Here is a 20,011-nt window from a genome sequence, read left to right on the forward strand (position 1 = left end):
TGCATTATTTTAACTACCATATTCTGGCCTTGTCCTTAGGTCATGTTTCTTTGTTGGATAGGAATCGAGAACTGCAGACGTGCAGAGGAGAAAGGATCAATTTCCACTAGTGGATGGCGGGCCCCAACCCAAAGAGTCAAACTGGTAGCTTGTAGCCCGACTCGTTACAAACATAGGCATACAGGCAGTAACAGACATTGAAAAGGACATAAAGGACTATACTATACCCGGGTATATTTTTTTGTTTTCGGTATAAGCGTGCACTGTATTTTTGTTTTCACTTTACTTTGGAAAATTGTTACCCCTCTCTCTGTAAGTGCTGCAGTGAGGCTCATCATTTTGGTCTTAAAATGTTCGTATTAACCCACTCTACACAACTGATGAAACTCGTATTTTTGATTTCACCTTTATGTCCTTAGTTCAAGATATAAACATAAATAACGGACAAATCAGGTGCCTTCTTTCCCTGAGGTTGCTCCCGCTAGCATTAGCAACAGGTTTGACTGACAGCATTGCTAAGCGCCCGCTCCCTACTAAATATGCAAGTTGGCTCCAAATTCGCCCCTGTAACTGCTAACCTCGATTAGCTTTATTTGACTGGAGCCGAATGCTATGCATGATGTCACACTCACTTAGTCCACTTCTTTATACAGTCTATAGACTAGACACTGAACTATGTTTTGCTGAGTGGTGTACAATTGTGCCTGTGTTCTTGACCAGTGAATGGCATCCTTTCCTTTCACTTAAGTTTGGACCAAAGAGAACATTTGCTTTTTCAGTGACGTTACCAAAAGTGACATGAAGCAGAAATGCTGCCAATAAGAAAAATGGGTGCTAATGTGAATTTTCTGGATCATTTTACAGTGAAATTTTGACACATTGTAGAATCAGGTGACACATTTGGTTTTCCTTGTGTTAGCCGTACAGCATTTGTTGAAGTGCTTAGCTCCACATAAGCCCGGTACAAACTATGTACATGACTCATCAGTGCATCTATATTTTGCATAGTGAACATAGCACATCCTTGAGAGGTCGGGTAGCAATTTTCTAGCACAACAGCTAGCAGCTCTTATGTAAGCTAACATACACATGATCAGAGGCCTTCGTTGTCTTGATGATGATTATTAAGTCTATGATAACGCACATCTAAACCTCACAGACAAAACAGAAGCACAAAAATGGATAAAGAGGGGGCGGTTGTGCACATACTTATAGCTTTCCTCAAGTGAGCAGGCTGTGTTTGGCTCATGTTTGTATAGAGCTATAGTTCCATTGTGTCTGCATGCAAGAGTACTGCTCTGAAGTCTGAGAGAGGAGAATGTGTAGAAGCAGCTTGGGAATTTTGTGAATCCTTTAGGTACTTTTATTCTCGTACTATGAATGAGTACAGTGAAAGTCTCTACATTAAACAACAAGAGGGTCATATCTTTTGGGACCTTCTTAAACAAGATGATATTTTGTTAGGTCAAAGGTTGATCCAGGATTCTCATATCGCAGAGTAAAGGCGAAATGTTCTGCCGGTTTTACAAATGTTATAGAACTATTATTTTAAATACTGGTATTTTACTTTTAGGGGGTATTAACTGCTAGCACATATCATATTTAACTCATGATGTTACCTTATATTGCTATGAAAATGATATATATAAAGAACACATTAACATATTGGAACTCTCTCCCTCCTGATTTCTGCAACTTAGACTCTCTCTTCCACTTTTCAAATCCAGACTCAAAACTCACTTGTTCAGACTCTTCTACCTTTTGCAACCAATCACACATCTTTTATCAATCAGTTTTTTGTCATGTTTTATTGTTTTTGTATGTTTTTATCTAATTTTTATCTTGTTCAGTGTCCTTGGGTGTTTTGAAAGGCGCTTATAAATAAAATGCATTATTATTATTATTATTATTACTATATTTTATAATTATTAATCCGTTTGCATCCCGCTAATGCAACTACTGCACATCACATCCAGTTTGTAAAGTAGTTGTCTACAGTTTTGTATCATGCTTTTGTATATTTATATAGAGTTGTCATGTGGAAATATGGATGACTTAGGCTTGTGGACTGAGCATTGGACAGAGTCTTACAGCTAACCGTAAGGACAGTTCAGATAGGGCCTGGGAGAGATCGCTAAATTACGGAAACATACATCTAAAACGTCTTCAGGCATGTTTTTGATGAGGGAACAGCGTTATAACATTCTAGAAAGCTAAAAGAAATCTATTTTGCATCATACTCATTTCCTTGGTTCTGTTTACTGATCTTAAGGGTGTATTTGTTTTTTGAGTGCAATGTCAATTTCATCTATTTTCAAAATTAGATTTGCTGCTTGGACTTTTCCTCTTCACTCGATTGGCCTACCCTGTTTTTGTACTTTTCGCATCGACCAGGTTCAGTTTGCCCCTGATGCCCTTGGTGACTCTTGCCAGTGCACAATTTATCTCAAGGAATTTTCCATTTGGTCTCATTCCAAACTCACTGTCCCAAACAAGTCACTCTTAAAGCCACATGCCTGAAGTCACTAGCCATCAAAACACACCACATCCGGGTCGAGGTACACTTTAATAGATATAGAAAATGGTGAACATATTGAACTGATAATGTGCAAGTGTGAATTTTTCTCCTCTGTGGCAGAAGTCATTTGAAAGTGGCCAGGGGCAGGCAGTGATTTACCAAGCTCCAGGGATGAGGGCTGTCTACCGGGAGTGGAGCACAGATGGAGCCCAGACGCAAAGGGCAACAGTGGGGAGGGTCTTTCTGCAGGTCAAACTCTCGCTTTAACAAGAGTTTATCATGGATTCTTATATGCAAATGAGGACATTACAAGTGCAACCACCAGGGATGGGACAAGATCTCGTGGCACAAGATTTTGATAAAAGATAAGATAAAGTTGCCACAAGATTGATTTTTCTTTTCCCATATGTTTACATTTAGCTGAGACAACATTAAATGTAAAAAAAACAAAACATTACAACAGAACAAATTAATTTTAAATGGTTTGCAGTGATGAAGTTATTGCTCAACTTTGGCACCTTTCACGCATCCACATTTTCACCACGATTCACACCAGTTCGTTTTTGCCATGATAGAAAACCTAACAACAGCTAGCATGCTAACTCACACTTCCTGATTATCTGTACTAGGACCATAGTCTGTATAAATGGATCAAGCACGGGCGCAATTCGGGTCCATCCACTTTGGCACATACTGAGATCAGATACTGAGCTTCAGCCCTTAGTTCCAAAAAGCAGAGCTACAATAAAAGCAAAAATATAAACTCAAATAAGTTCTGAAGGCAAAATTGTGAACTGGACCAATTTATTTATTCATCTTGTCTCTTTCGCGAGGAATCTCATGTCTCTTCTCGTCTTGTGGGAATAGTCTCTCATCCCATCCCTGGCAGCTACACTTTTTACTAAGACTAGTGTCAAATTATTTAGGGATCGTGGTGCTGTGTTGTTTTCTACAGTTTAGCAACACATCCAGTAGTGTCTTTTCCCTTGCTGCTGCAGTTTTTTTTTGGATTCCTATCAATAGTACTAAAAAGTCAGGCATCTGGGACATTGTTTGAACAGTACAAGGTATAGTGCACATTGCAAGATAGTGTTTGGCAAAGGTCCATGCAAGTAATTCACTATTTTGGCTTCAACGCAAAATGTTCTGTGCACAGCCCATTTATAATATAGCTGTGAAATGCCCCAAAAAGAATGTATGCTATAAAAATATTTTCTATTATGATTAGATATTGTTTGAGAGACACTGATCTCTATGACAATGGTTCTGATGAACATTTGTTTAATCATGTCATTGTTAAAAACTCATTACTAACAGGGATGTGCATTTTTAACATGAACCAAACTTTTTGCACATGTTTTCTTTTCCCATTAAGTCCGAGTCCTCATTAGTCAAGCTGTATTTGTCTGTCCCCAGGCCCTCAGCAGCAGCAGGACACAGCCCCAGAGTTCACCTGGAGCATCGTAGCAGCCGGAGATCGTCACGAGAAAACTGAGAAGAAGTCTGGAAGTCCGCAGGGCTGGGAGGAAGGTAAGAGCCAAGGTATCACATTTCCCTTCGAAGGGAATTTCATTTTACAACAAACTTTGTCACTCCGTGTCGCCATGACGATTCCATCCTCCATCACAGCCATGTTTATCTTCCAGAGTGTATGTGTAACTTTGGATGTTGTCAGTACAATTGTTAGTGTGAATTTTCAGGTACTGTTGAATATTTTGTCTGTGTGGGATGTGTTATAAGCAGGAAAATGTCATTGGTGGGTTTCAGATGACTTCACAACACTCTATAGGCCAATAATAGTTAATACTGATGAAGGGCAGCTAAAATGATTAATGTTAAAATGCAGTATTCTGTTGTGTTATAGCGAGTTCTTGGATCTAGTTACTTATAGAACATATCAGGTTCAGTATTTGTGGATTTACTTTCTGAGTTATTGATGAAAGTACAGCGTAATCAATGTGAAAATCTGGCTCCCATCTGGAACAATAACATCACATTCTAGGTTCTGAATAGCAAAAATGGAGTTTCAGAAATGTTGCCAGATTATGATTTCATATACTTAATATTTGACCATTTCCAAAACCTCAGCTTTTACTGTTATACCAGTCTGCAGCGCTCAGTATTAATTGTAAGTGCTCAACTGATCACTCGAAATCCGTGACTGAAGTTAAAGTTACTGTAGCTCTTTTGTTTTTTTTCCTGGTTCTACCAAAAAGTGTAAAATCATAAAACATTTCTGATGACCAATTTTTGCACCTGCATTTCCTTCCACATGAGTTAGAACTGTAATGTTTTATCCTGTTGATTTTTCTGTAAAGAATATCTATTTATTTAAACCAAGGACAGTGTACAGACAGTGCACAGTGATATCAAAGAGAAAATATGCTCTGCACCAGATTTAGCCACTAGCTACTTTCCATCTGCAGTCCTAGGGCAGGTCCAGAAGAGAAGAGCCTGGCAACATTTCATCAATAGCAATGTCTCCTTAACCACTATCCAGTTCATCATTAAAAATACTCAAAATGAAATTCTTTCTTCTTAATATCCTCTTACATGTACAGTTGTCAAATCAGTAATTTTATTCTATAAAATACAATACATGAGTAACGTTACCATCAAGACAAATGCCATTAGTCAAACACAGTACATCTATATCTGCACTTATAGCTTAATTTGGACACGCATGTCTGCTCAGAAGCCATAGTTTTAGCCCATAGACTGTATAAAGAAGTGACGTCACCCACAGCGTTTGGCTCCAATCAAACGAAGCTCATCAAGGCTAGCAGTTATAGGGGCGAATTTGGAGCAGAGTTCCACAGTTGGAATTCCGATCCCCGAGTATCATAGTAACCAAAGAGCCAATCTGGAAGCAAAGCTGTTGAAGGCAACGCCTCTTCCCTACGATGTCAATCAACCTGTTGCTAATGGTAGCAGGAGCGACCTATGGGATCTATTAAAATAACGGGATAGGGTATTGCTAGCCGGATGGTTTGTCCCATCACAGTGGGTTTCGTCCCTTCACAGTGGGTTTGTCCCATCACTGTGGGTTTCGTCCCATCACATCACTGTGGGTTTGTCCCATCAGTGCCTTTGTGACTTCACAGTGAATATGTCCCATCATGGTGCGTTTGCTCCATCAGTGCTTTTGCCCCATTGCAGTGGGGCAAAAGCACTGCAATGGGGCAGTGCTAGTATGCCCATTGCAAAATGGGCATACTAGGCACTGATGGGACATTGCTTTGTCCCATCAGTGCCTTTGTCCCTTCACGATGAATATGTCTCATCACAGTGCATTTGCCCCATCACAGAACTTACAGATGAGTGAGATGTTCTACTTATCTGCTCTGATCTTGGCTGAAAGAAGCCTTTAATAGGTTGTATCTGGTCAATATGTTATGATTGATTTGATTTTTTTTTAAGGTCTTCCCTGCCTGCGACCAACAGGTTATGCAATAACGTAGGAGATAAAAAAATCATAGCACAAAGAAAAGCCTTTGATGCCTAAGGGTTTAGGGAGCTTCAAATATGTCTGAAGTTTGCGATATTAAACTTTATAACTTTACTCAGATATTTAATTTGTTTATCAAATGATAGAGCCGAACCCAAAATACAATAACATATTAGCCAGTCCACACCATCAAGCCCTTTACCCCGCTTTTAAATCTCAATATCCTGTGGCATCATTCATTTCCATAAAGCTTGAGATGAGAAAACGGTGTGCGTCTGGTATCCTGAGGTGATGGGTAAAATGGAGTCGGGCAGAAGAGACTATTTATTTCCTTAAATGTTTTTCCGATCACAAGCGCTCTGACACCAAACACACCGCGCAGACAAAATGAAAAGGTGAAGTGTATTGACTGTGGTGAGCGGCCGATTGAGTGGACTAAACAAGTCAGTCCAGAGACGGGAGGACACGTCACCTCTGGAAAACGATGCACCCATTTGGAACAGAGGGCTTATAGAAATTCAATGCAATGTGATCCTGTTTGCAGAGCAGGGGAAAATAACGTTGTTGGGGTGTGGCAATCTGTCACTACCAGGATTTTTTGATGTTATGTGTGTATTTGTTCTGTCATTTATGGAAAACAGACTTATGATTTGCCCATAGATTTTAACATTGACAAGACCTTAAATATAGCTGGACCCCTAGTAGTAGCTGTTGGGTAGATTCATGACCAAATACTGTGATAATACAATTGTTTTTGGTAGAATCTGCAAGTTATAAAAATAACAGTAGTACATGGAGAGTTTGCTTAAGTACAACTTTTTCACTCCCACCAAGAGTATCAAATTATTTAACAGCAATACTTAAGTTACATAAGTAAAAGTACAGACACTGGCGTAAAAGTATCACATGGAAACATCTACTTAAGTAAACACTTTACCCATTTAAAAATGTACTTAAAGAATAAAAAGTAAAAGTATTTTGCATATATTTTGAGGTCTTTTAAGGCTTCAAATGTATTGGTTTTGATAAAGATTTGTGCTAAATTTTGTTCAACAGAATTTTTTTTTCTAGCTGTTTTTATTTGTATATTTTTGTTTGCTCAAATTATGAACCTGATAAAAATAAGCCCCACACTCAGAAAGTCTCAAACACTCATAAATACTTTTCATTCCTGTTTAAAAGTGTACTGTACACAGTGCAAAAATGTAAAGTACAGATACCAAAAATTTGTACTTAAACAGTGGTAGAAGAAGTACTGTACTTAACAGCAATGGTACCCTTTGTTGAGAATAGTTTTTATTATTATGATATAAATAATTTCCATTAAGATGCAAAAATATTTAAAAATGCTAACTGAAGTAGTGGTTTTGTTTTTAAGACTACATTTACTGATGATAGAAGCAGCAGCGGTATATATGTATATATGCATTATCATGTTTCAGTGCCAGAGGATAGACGATAGATTTTCTGTGTTTGGAATAATTGTGCATAGAAGGCCTCTGTCTTCACACCTTTCTCTGCCACTCGCAATTTAAAGCAATGGAAACCAAAGATGAATACTTAATGACTGTCATCAGTGAATAGACTGCTCTGTGTGCTTCCAAATATAGGCAACCCAACTTTAGCAGCAAGACAAGATTCTCAAACTTTCAACAATGCTAAGAAAATACTGAACCTGGCTATGTTGGACAAAAAGAAATATAGAGAGATAATAACACATGAACATGTTAATAATAATGACTAAACCAAGAACCGCAGTTTGGAAGCCACTGCTGCTAGGAAAGTAATTGAATTTGAATGTACACAGAAATTGATAAAGCTCTTAAAGAAGCACTATGTAACATTTTGGTGGAGGGTACATGGTTTGCTTGCCTCCATGGAGATATTATTGCTTTGTCTAGAATGTTATACAGTATGTAAAAAAACAACAACAACAAAGCAAAAGGGTTAATAACATGCTTTGTAACATTTCAGGTGAAACAATAACTCCATAGACAAGGTAGCATATATTTTATCTTCCTCCCTCATTCCGTTTTTCCCTAAATGCCATAACAAATAAAAGTATTTTGTCATTTTTATATTACACAAACCAACAATCTCAAGTTCAAAGTCTGTATTATAAATATTTAAACTGTCTGAACACATTTCCTATATTGAGCATAAAAGAAAATATTCACCCTAACACTTTTATTCATGATACCAATTTTCCCCATCTGCTTCCGCGGTCTGTATTGTGTAAACAGCACATAAACCTGCCTGGAAACGCTGCACTTTCCAAATGGTTGCACGGTTACAGTGGCTCTTTCATTGTAGTGTGGAGAGCTTGTAAATGGACATGCTGTATTGTCAAATACACAATGCAAGTCCAAATCAAAATAATGAGGATGAATCTTGCAGGAAATTTGGAAAATGGTAAAAGATAAAATTTAAAAAAATTATAAACCAAAGTTTTGATCTGTGAAGAACTTCATAGGCCTTACTGTTTCATTTGCAGTGCTGGGGAGAATACTTTAAAAATGTATGGAGCTCACCAGTGACCATCCACCCCACGGTTCCAGATCTAAATTTCCCATTCTTTTTTCTAAGAGACTTTCCAGAAAAATTCTTATTAAAAGTTTGAAAGCTTGCTCAAGGATAATCAGTTACGTGGTAACTAATGACCACAAGACCAATAATTTTATTTAAAATGTATTCCTGAAACTTTACAAACTGTGAAGTTATTAAAGAATTTAGCAGAATCTTGCATTTTAAATGGCCTTTTTGGACTTTAAACAACCACAGGGTGGCTGAGCTCTCCTTTTAGAGATAGGTTGAGGAGCTCGGGGTAGAGCCGCTGCTTTGGGAGTATCTGGGGTGAGGGAGCTGGTTAAGCTCTGCAATGCCTTTGGAAAATGTACTTCTGGAACCTGAGCAGGCTGTCACTGTTGAGCATCATTTAGTTACAGAATACTGAATACCTATAACACTGGGTTACAAAAAAAACATTTTTGAAAGTTGTCTGTGTTTTTTCAACTGAATTAGGACCATTTAGCACCGCTGAATCCAAAAATGATATCCATTTTTCTCAGTCAGGTCAGGTTTTTATGCTAATTTGATTTTGAAAAATTCGATCTTCTGACTAAATTGATTACAATTTTGTGACATTATCAGTTGATTTTCTTTAATATTTCTCATCCAAAAAATGTTTTAGGAGATAAAAAATAGTTTTCTAACAGAATGTATTAATTAAATGTTACATTATGTTAATTAATAAAGGTAAGTACATGTAAATTGGAACGTTACGTTATCATTGTGCAAAATTCAGGACATGAACTTCTGTTTTTATGAACCCCTTGAATGCTCAGCAGCAGGGATGTCTCTCTTCAGAGTCCAACAGTAATCAGCCATCATGACTGCATCCCAGCGTCCCTGACCTGGTCTCCATCTCTTTTATGTCCTGATGGAATCTCTCCACCTGCTCATCACTCAGTGATCCCAGCTTCTCAGGAAACCTGAACATTTAGCTCCTTTTGGGAAAAAGGATGTGGAGCATCATCATTAAAACCACACTGGAGGAATCTTTGTCACTGATGTCAGGAACTTCTACAAAGACAGGTACTGGAATTTCATCACAATGAGCTACAGGACGACGTGCTGATTCACGGTCAGGATACTTGAGGCTGCTTCGGTTCTTTCTGTTGATCCCAGTCACATCAATAGCCCAGAAGTAGCTATTGATGTCGGCTTCCTCCAAACCATGGGAATTCCAAACTTCAGACAACTCTTCTTGCCTTTAGTCCACTGACGCAGATACTCGGTGCATGACTTGCATGCCATGTGTGGCGCCCAAGCTTCATCTTGGTCATCAAGTTTAATACCAAAATAAGCATGGTAAGCACGCTTTATGAAACTCGTGACTTGATTCCTGTTAGGAACATTGGTGTATTCACCGCAGATGTAGCAGAATATGTCAGGCTTATTTTTGCAAGATCTTCTAGTTGAAGCCATTTCATTCACTTGTAATATAAAAAAAAAACAATTAGTCATAAGTTGGCACATGCAAAATCTTCAGAATTTGTTTATAGCGAGAAATATAACAGAATTTTGCATCATATGACGTGAAAATACTCATACATGTAAACAAAATCATCCAAAAACAAATATGTAGCTTAGTTCAGAATGTTGACCTGATTGAGCAAAACCAATGTGATTTTTGGATTCAGCACATCAAAATTATCCTAAATCAGCTAAAAAATCTTAGACAATAAATTTAGTGTTGACCAGTGTAATTCAAATATATTTCTGTAATGTATTCAGTTACATGGTCCAGAGTACTGCTTTCTGAATACTTTCACATTGACTTGCATTATATTATAGTGTGAAAATCACAATATTAAAAAGAGCTTTGTTTGTTACTTGTTGCTTGTTATGCATGTATTCATCACTAATTGCAGAGGAAAAAATCTCACATGGATGGACTGAAAGAGTGGTGTTGTATTTTCTTCTTCAAAGCCTAAACTGCATGATCAAAACTGCAAAGTTTTCCTTTGATTTTATGAAAGTAACTGTATTCATACCACCCAATGAAAGAGAGACTGCAGTCAGATACAGTTATTCAGAATCACTATTTCAAATGTGTACTTTCAGTATGTATTAAATTGTTAACTGTTGGTTGTAGAGATTTAACAGAAGTAACCAGACCTCTATACTTACTGCTTACGGTTGGATTTGGGTTATTGAAACAAAAAAAATGGTTGCAGAAGCTTAAATCTAATGAAATGCAGCTAAGTTTAAATGTGTTTAACGAAAACATTTTTATCATAATTGCATATACATACTGACTATTAGTGTTAAACTTATTACTCCTGGGGTGTTAATGGTTCTTACACATTCATAGCCACTTGGAATCAAAGCCACGCGAGGCAGGGGCGTAGCACCACATTCTGGGCCCCGGACACAAATGATCTTGGTGGGCCCGCACTACATGTTGTTTAATAAAAAGTCCCCATTATAGACTCCTCCAGGTCCATGCAAGTGTTATTCATTTTAGGGTATGTAAATATAAATAAAGAAAGTGTAGTGGTAAGTACAGATACCTGCTCTCTAATGTAGTGAAGTAAAAGTAAAAAGTATGGATACCAATTTATTTTTATTTTTTTCCCCTTCAGTACAATACATTACTACTTTTACTTTGTTACATTCCTGCACTACTAGGGGGTACTTGGAATGGTTTCAGATTTTAAAAGATGGGGACATGGAATGGTATTTGAACAAAAAATTTTCTTTGTAATCAAGAATCCTTGAAGAATTGTAGACTTCAATATCATTAAAAGAAGAAAAAAATGACAATATACCATTGGTACTTGAGTGAAGGGGTACTTGGATTGTGAGAAAACTCTTGGGGGGTACTTGAGACAGAAGAGGTTGGCAAACTCTGCTACAAGATAGATTTTTACCAAGCGGCTGATAGTCATTGATGGTCTGTGTATCAGAGTTACGGAGCCTCACTTTGTTCAAGCAAATTGAACCTCAAATGTATTAATCACAGAGCTACTACTGGTATAAAAGACACCTTCTTGTATTCCCACATTACCTTGTTTCTTTGATTCAGTTCAGCACAGTGCAGAGTTCTGACTGCAGACTCCACTTTTAAAGCCTTTTTTACAGTGTCCCAAGGCCCCAGGGAATCATATCTGAGCCCTTTCATAAGGACAGAGCACCCCTGTTCCACTCTGCCCAGCCATAAATTGCTGATTTGCTGGTAATACTCAGATAATAAAAGCGGCTGATAAAGTTTCTTGAACTTAAAGTTTGAAGAATGGAACTTGTTATAGCTGAGTTTTGTGGTGAGATTGTATTTGAAAGACCGGGGGTCCCGCAAACAGCCAAACAGAAAAGCAATAGGAAGCTTTTACCTGTGCCCAGTCCGCCTCTAATGAGCAGTGATTAGAAGTGATTATTTTGAGTGAAACGTAATTTTTTCCACTTATCTGTTTTTGAAAACTTAATAAGCCCGATATCTGCAGGGGAACAGCTTTCAGGTAGGCGACCTCTTTGGCATAGGAGCACCAACAGCATTAGCTAATGGCAGCTTCCGAGAAACCACATTTGGCCTTCAAAACCCCCTGAAGTAGTTTAAAGGAGCACACGATAGGTCGCTTAGCTTAATCTATGAACAGAACTACAGCTTTGTTTTGCTCTGGTGGTTGCAACCTGTATCTAAAAACGGAATACTATTTACAGATGTATTCCATTCTTTTTGTCCTGGGCAGAGGGCAGCCACAGTGTTGCTAATGCTTGGGTGTACTTTGTCCTGTATATAATAATAATCTGTTTCAGTCTTAATATGGTAACAAACGTTTCATTTTGTCCCTTTTATTGAATGGATAAGGTTGCTTCCTGAAGGGCTAAAAGAGTTTCCAAATCTCAGTGAAAATTAAGATGAACCAAAAAAATGTGACAAATATGACAAATCTATTCTGTGTTGTTCACACTGCGTATATGAGCTATAGTGTTCTGTGGTTAACTCCAGTCATACAACTTTCTCTCCTTGAATCACATATGTGTGTTTTTAAAATCAGACTAATCCCTGAACTCAACTCAATCCCTATGTACACTACCACTTAAAAGTTTTGGACACTCTTCCAATGTAGAAAGTAGTAAACATTAAGAAAAATTACATTTTAGATGCATACAGTAGATAGCAAATATCTGAAGCAAGATATGTGGAATTATGTAGCAAAGACAAAAAGTGAAGTAACTCAACTAAATGTTTTATATTTTAGATTCAGATTCCCCAAATTCCACTCTTTGTTTTGCTGGCAGCTCTGCAAATCCTTGGCCTTCTCTCACCTGTTTTTGTGGTGTTTTTCACATCATAGACGTCAAGGATTATCAACCGTTCTAAGCATTGATCAAAGGCTGGCAGTGGCTATTTCTTAAAATCTGAAAGTTTGAAGTTATTTTGAGTTTATTTTTGTTCATTGCATTCCATGTGTTCATTCATGGTTTTGATGCCTTCATAGTGAATCTGCAATGTAAATAGTATGTCTGTGTAATTCCTCAGTTGTCCAGGAATGATCAGTGGTAAAAGAAAAATTCAAATCTGTCAAATGGGCAAAAAGCTGTAAGAGGGAAGACATTTCGCTGCTCATCCAAGCCACTTCTTCAGCTCACACTAACACACCTATTGTTTCATTGTTGTTAGCTCCTCCCTTCAGATAGATATAAGGCCGTGTCCACCAGTAATCGGACCACAACTGATGAAGCGGCTTGAATGAGCAATGAAACGTCTTCACTCCTACAACGTTTTGTACGTTTTTCTTTTACAGTGTAAGTAGTAATGAAGATAAACATAAATGAAAAAGTGTGTCCAAACCTTTGCCTGGTAGTGCATGTTTTATAATGAATATATGTTATAAAACTTTCTCTCAAATGAAAATCCAACATTTCGCTGGTGTCCTTGCATCCTCCACCTCCATCCCTCACCACAACAAGCTTGGTTGATTACCCTGTGCTAATAAGCTGCTATAGATTAGCCTGAGCTGCTTTTCTGGTTTCATCAATGACTGAAACCTTGAGGGCCTCTCTGTGCCAAGATGTGACGCAATTATGTGTCCCAGGACCATTTTAATTCACCCTTTAACCTTGATGCCCCCCCTCAAATGAGCTTGTAGCCTCTCCTCCATCTTGGGTGTCAGATATGTCATTGCTGGAACCCTGGCAGTCATTTTATTGTCAATAGTTGGTCCGAACCCTTTGAACCTGTGCGTTTAATTAACTGCTCTGACCATAAAGAAGCAAGGCCAATGGAGCATGCCCAGTCTATAGTATATTGGGATTATCAATTTGGGCTTTATGGTGGAGGTTAGCTCGGAAAGCTCTTAAATGGATCACAGTCAAATTCAAAGCTTTTGTCGATTATACGAGGCTGATTTAAATATTCGCTCTTCTGCCCTGACAAGCGCTTTGCCACATATATTAAATGAGGCCAAGATGAATGGTTTGTCAGACTTTCAATGTAATTTGTGCTATTTTGGTTTGTTAGATTGGACTTGAATGAAGAGAATATGCTTTAAAGAAGATAGGCTTTTCTTTGGGTATTTAGTATTAAACTAACTGCATAGATGATTGTTTATTTAATGTAAACCACAATATTAATCTAAAATGGCTTGATTAGGGTCACCAGATACCCCTATTTACCCAAGTGTCCCTATTTTTAATGATTTGATGTAAACCAGGAGTAAACGTGGACTAAACGTGGACTAAACGTGGACTAAACGTGGACTAAGCGTGGACTAAGCGTGGACTAAGCGTGGACTAAGCGTGGACTAAGCGTGGACTAAACGTGGACTAAACGTGGACTAAACGTGGACTAAACGTGGACTAAACGTGGACTAAACGTGGACTAAACGTGGACTAAACCAGGAGTAAACCAGGAGTAAACCAGGAGTAAACCAGGAGTAAACCAGGAGTAAACCAGGAGTAAACCAGGAGTAAACCAGGAGTCCCTATTTTTGACCAATCTGATCTACACCAGGTATAAACCAGTAAAAAAACAGGGCAAAACCAAGATTAAACAAGGACTAAACCAGGTGTCCCGATTTTGACCACTCTGATTCCCGCCAACAGTAAAGGGAGCCATTTATTGTAATTTGTTCACCTAAAATATAGAAAACCGTGCTTGAAAATAACCTTAAGGCAAAGAATGCACCAACAGAAGTCCCTCAAATTACAGTCACAAGTGAGTCAGCAATGGACAATTTTATGGGCTTGTTTCACAATTTGATTTAAACCAATCATTCCAACCTGAGTGTGTGTCCCAGTTTTTAATTTTGAAAATCTGGTCACCCTAGGCTTGATAGTAGAAACGGTACCACTTCCTATTAAAAACTGCAAAAACAATCAATCAATCGAGCTTTATTTCAGACTCCAGCGGGTTCATATAGAACATTAAAAACAGACACAAGACAAACACAACAATAATAGTCTATAATCATAGTTTAGTTCATATAAGCAGTTCCTCTAATGCCTCCAGAGTTCAGAGGTGTACCTGATACTGTTCTGCTCTGGCATTATTAAAGCATTTATGATTTCATTTTGGGAGTCCTCAAGGCGCTTCATAAATTTATACACGAAGTTCCCGATAACAGCATTTATTGTGGAAACACTAGTCTGCACAGACTTGTCCATTGAGTTTAGTAAAATATGAATCCATCATTATATGCAACCTGCAGCTTATTAAATGTACTCTTATTGTAAGTGCATCACAAGGGGGCAGTATATAGTGGCATGCAGTAAGCTTTCAACAGAGCTGTTTATATGAAATTTCAGTGCCAACATATTAGCTTGTGTGTGCAATTTGTAATGCTGCCTCTGAATGTCATCATCATCCTTGAGGTTTCTCCCGTAGCTTATTAATTGTACTCTTACTGTAACTACACCACAAGTGGGCAGTATAGAGTGGTGTGCAGTGATCCATGACCACGCTCTTTTTTTTAATAGTTGAACAGAAAATCACCCGCCTCTTTATTGTGGCGTTTCACTGTAGCAAATGGCAGATCTTTATTCTCATGTTTTTATTGTTAAAAAATGGCTATGTCACTTTTTTTAACTTTATACTTTATGTATGATCTGGAGATTTTTGTTTTCACTTATCTCAAATAAGTACAGAGCAGTGGATAGGTGAAATAAAATACAGTTTCTGAGCATTCAAGCCTCAATTGCGAGTCAATACAAAATATTCAACATGCTAATTTTGAGTAAGCTAACAGTGAGGAATCACCACTATACTCTGGTGAAAAGCTAATAAAAACCCATTTTACATGTGTGCCCTTTTAAAAACTGCAGACTAACTAGATATCATTAGGGGTTTACAATCAAAAGTACATTTTCTAGGTATGTTTGTGATGAAGAAACCAGATTATAAAAGAGATCAGAAATAGTGTTATATGGGCCTTTTAAACTGTTTGTATTCAATTAACTTTTTATGGAAAAAGTCATGATGACATAATACGTTTTGTTAACATTGGCCTCTTTCCTTTCTTTTTTTTAAACATACCGACGTCTTAAGTACTTTACATAGCTTCTCAGAGATTCTTGAAATATTAATGTGACATAAGTATACATTTAAACACACTGCACTCTATCCATTATAGAACATATACAACTCCATTTTTGCATGTGACTATAAGTGGGGATATTAATGACTTATGTAACCTGTGGAGACATTGTCATTCCTGATTACACTCACTTTTACATTTATTGAAGCCTGGTTAAAAAGCAAATAAGTGCAAGAAAGCAATTTATAGTCACATAGCACCTTTCAGAAATACATATTTAGGCTAATGTATTTAGATTTTCCAATTGTACAACCTCATTATATTTAAAGGGTCTTCAACCTAGTGTTTTACAAGTCATATGCCAATTTAGAACTAATAACTTTTAAAGATATGTCTAGATGGGGAAATAAAGTGCATTTGTGACTGTTGCTTTGGCCTTAAAGACCAAAATAGTAATAGAAGTTGTAGTCGTTTTAGTATTTTTTTTTATTTATTTGATCACCGACGGGCAATTCTGTGCAGTCAGCATGTTCACATAAGAACATCGCACAAACAGTGGCAGCTAGTAGTTGCAGTAGTTGCAGCAGTAGTAGTAGTAGTTGTTGTTGTTGTAATTGTAGCTGTAGTAGTAATAGTTGTAGTTGAAGTAACAGTAGTAGTGACAGTAGTGTGGTGGTAGTAGTCATTGTTGTTGAAGTAATGGCAGTAGCTAGTAGTAACAATAGTGGCATTGGTAGTAGTGGTAGTAACTGCAGCACTAGTAGATCAAATTAAATTGTACTGGCAGTGTTGGCCATAAATTATTTATGAATGAGTACATTGCTATTTTACATTTGGTAAATAACTTATACTTTTTTGTCTTTTGCCTATTTTTTAAATCTTTATTCCAGATGTTAAATGTCATCTACTGGCATATTTTTAGTACTTCAACTTTTTTTCTAGAGTATGTGTCATTACAATTTGGTATAGACTCTACTATGTGTATTAAAACATGTTCCCAGTCTTAAGCAGTGTTGTCCCCCGAGCAGCACCATATTCCGAATGCGTAGTTTTGACGTGTGATGTGTTTAAGCTGCCAGACGTTTTGCACTTGGACTGGAGTGAACCATCCATCTCCAAAGGTCAGCCTCACGCTCGCCTCTGGGCCACTGTCTCCCATATGAAGTCTACCCACACATCTGTCCTTATCCATCAGACTATTGATCCGACCTGGGCAGAGAGCAGCTTCTGTGTCACTAATGTGTGGATGTAATGTGAAATTGTATACCACTGAACATTTATGACCCGTGTTTCATTCACTTATAATAGTGTTTAGAAATTGATGTTTGCATGTGCGTCATTTACACTTGTTTTTTATCAAGGCTATAGCTACATTATATCATTCTTTGCAATTATAGTGGCAGGCTCCCTACTAGTTTATTGTATTTCTCTGACGCATTTCGAGATATTTTAAAAGAAAATCTATATTTAGCTGTATGTGACTCCCAAGTCACTGCCGAAGTGGAGACATAGTAAAAGAATAAGGCTCACATACCTAGCATCGGAGCTCTTCATCTGGGTATTTAGAATGCGATGCTCCGGGCAAGGCTTCAGGACAGAGGTCCGCTACGTGAGCAACTGACATCCCCCAAATTTCTCTAAATCATACCTGAATTATACTTTTAAAGCCGAACGCACAAATTCATGAAAAGATGTTGAGTAATTCCAGGTTTTAGCTCAGAGATATAAGAAAGCTAGAGTAAAAAACTAGGTTACGATGTTAACAAAATCTCAAATATAATTATGTTTAACACGTTGTACTGAGATGTATAGTCTGTCAGGTAGACTTGAACTAAAACTGTATTTCTCATTGCAGTCTTACCTTACCACCATCACACAGCTCTACACTTTTGCCAAGTACTGAATATAAGTGAAACTGTGCCAGCCTTGAACTGTATCAAAACACGTGTACTGAAATCCTCCTAGATTTTCTCTTCATGCACACTACACTTCTGGATTAATTGGGCTCTTTTGACAAGCTCTCCCTCAAGGTTAGTATCTATATGGGACCCCCTACAGCCTCCGATCACACAATACTCACACACACATAATCTAGTAGAATAAAGTGACTCCCAGCGGTGTTGATCAGACACATTTGTGCTTCCAGCAGGGGAGCGCTGAAGGACTATATAGCGTTTGATTCAACGGCCATCTTGGTCAGGGCATGCGTTCCTCTGCTCGGGCTCTCCCGCTGGTTCTTTGATGCCGGTCCCATGTGGAGGCCCTCCTGTGTGTCAGATGAGAGCAGGTTTCACCCAGCGCACTTGCTCCTTGTAATGACAAGTCGCATTGATCCACCACACTTGTATTTGTTTGTACAGCTCCTGTCACTTTCAAAGGTAATTTTTACTATGGTTGGAAGTGAAGGAGGAAGGATTCACAGAAAAGCTGTAGTGTGGCAAGTTGTCTGTCTAGAAGTATTAAATAGTACTTAGTACTTAGTAGAAAATATCTACTTTAACACAATAATAAGAACCACATGGCGACATTGATAAAACACATTTGTATGACTACTACTAACATCCTACTAAACTCAAATTAATTGGCGTAGCCTTGTGAATCATTACCAGGGCACAAGATCAAGGCGAAAGACAAAAATAGCAGGAGCATAATGGATAATTAATTGCATCTCATTAACATTAGCATGTCTGGCATGTTCTAATTATTTTCATGTATTAGAAAGCATCAGTTATATAGGTCACAAAGGGCATGTATTATTGTTCAAAAACAGAATAAAAAACTTGATTGTTTCATTTAATTAAATTTGACTCTATGCAGCCAAAGTAGCAAATTATTTTGAATTGATATCTTTACATTTTAGTGATATCCACATTCAGCATTTAGTTCAAGATAGTAAAAGAAAAAATCAAATCTGTCAACTAGACAATAAGTTGCAGGAGTGAAGATGTTTCACTGCTCATCCAATCCACTTTTTCACTTCTCAGTCCTGTTCTGAGAACTGAAAAAGCAGCTTAGATGAGCAGCGAAACACCTTCACTCCCACAATTTGTCCTGTTGACAGATTTGAATTTCTCTTTTACTATGGATCATACTTAAACAACTGAGGGATTACACAAACTACTTTTTTAGTGTCCACACAAAAGTATTCAGATACTTTTAGAGACCCAACAGTTAGGGGTTGATCCTTTGTCACTTTGTTTACTGTGGGCTATATATTGTTTTGACTCATATATTTTACATCAATTTGCTTTGCCAATTAATTTGCCAATTATATTTGTGTTTGAACTTAATTTCTATTGCTAGTTTTAACTACCGGTATTCCTCTGCTATAGTAACAATTCATAACTTCTTCCTACAAAGAAAGACTTAACATTTAATTTCCATCCAAAAAGTTGAGGATGAACCGAAGAACTCAAGTTTATTTTGAAAGTGTTTGTTCTTCTCTCATTAAAGGATTAAAATGAAGAAAAGCAAGAGGCGACATTAAAAATGCATTACCACAACATAGCCCTATTGTTGAGGCCTGCCTGCGATCATGGCTGAATTAATTAAAAAGAGAATTGCGTGCATATCCGTGCGCTTGTGTGTGTGCTCACTTCAGAATTCATTTGTCATACTTGGCTGCCTCCTCCTGCATTGTCCCAAGCTCTTCTAAAACATCCGGAGTTCTCAGGCTTGTCCCTTGAATAATAAATACAATGGTGAGATGTAGTGACCAAGTGGACTGTGGCATAACTAGACATGTTCTGTTCAAACAAACCCATGTGTAAACCCACTAACCACAAACTTGACTTCTAAAAACACCCCACGTTTTCAAACAGTTTCAAATTTGGATTATTGTTCAAGCATTTAGATTTGTGTAAGTATTTGCCAGTTTAACACCATAATGGTACTATTTTAGAGGTTTCAGAATATCATAAATCTACTGCAGTGTTTTTATGCCATTAAATAGAATAGCTTGTGCAAAGTACTATGGTTGGCTCACACATAGTAGCCTACACTTAA

At 37.6% G+C, this 20,011-nt stretch overlaps 1 protein-coding gene across 1 annotated transcript in view; it reads left to right on the forward strand.

Moving 5' to 3' along the window:
• Window positions 1-3,957: 3,957 nt before the first annotated feature.
• Window positions 3,958-20,011, forward strand: part of alk (ALK receptor tyrosine kinase) — a 186,779-nt gene continuing 170,725 nt past the window's right edge. Inside the window, exon 1 of the mRNA XM_033988718.2 lies at window positions 3,958-4,048. The gene's annotated coding sequence lies outside the window, so the exon portion shown is untranslated. The remainder of the gene's footprint in view (window positions 4,049-20,011) is intronic.

The sequence above is a fragment of the Periophthalmus magnuspinnatus genome, chromosome 22, assembly GCF_009829125.3.
Source record: "Periophthalmus magnuspinnatus isolate fPerMag1 chromosome 22, fPerMag1.2.pri, whole genome shotgun sequence".
Taxonomy (NCBI): Eukaryota; Metazoa; Chordata; class Actinopteri; order Gobiiformes; family Gobiidae; genus Periophthalmus; species Periophthalmus magnuspinnatus.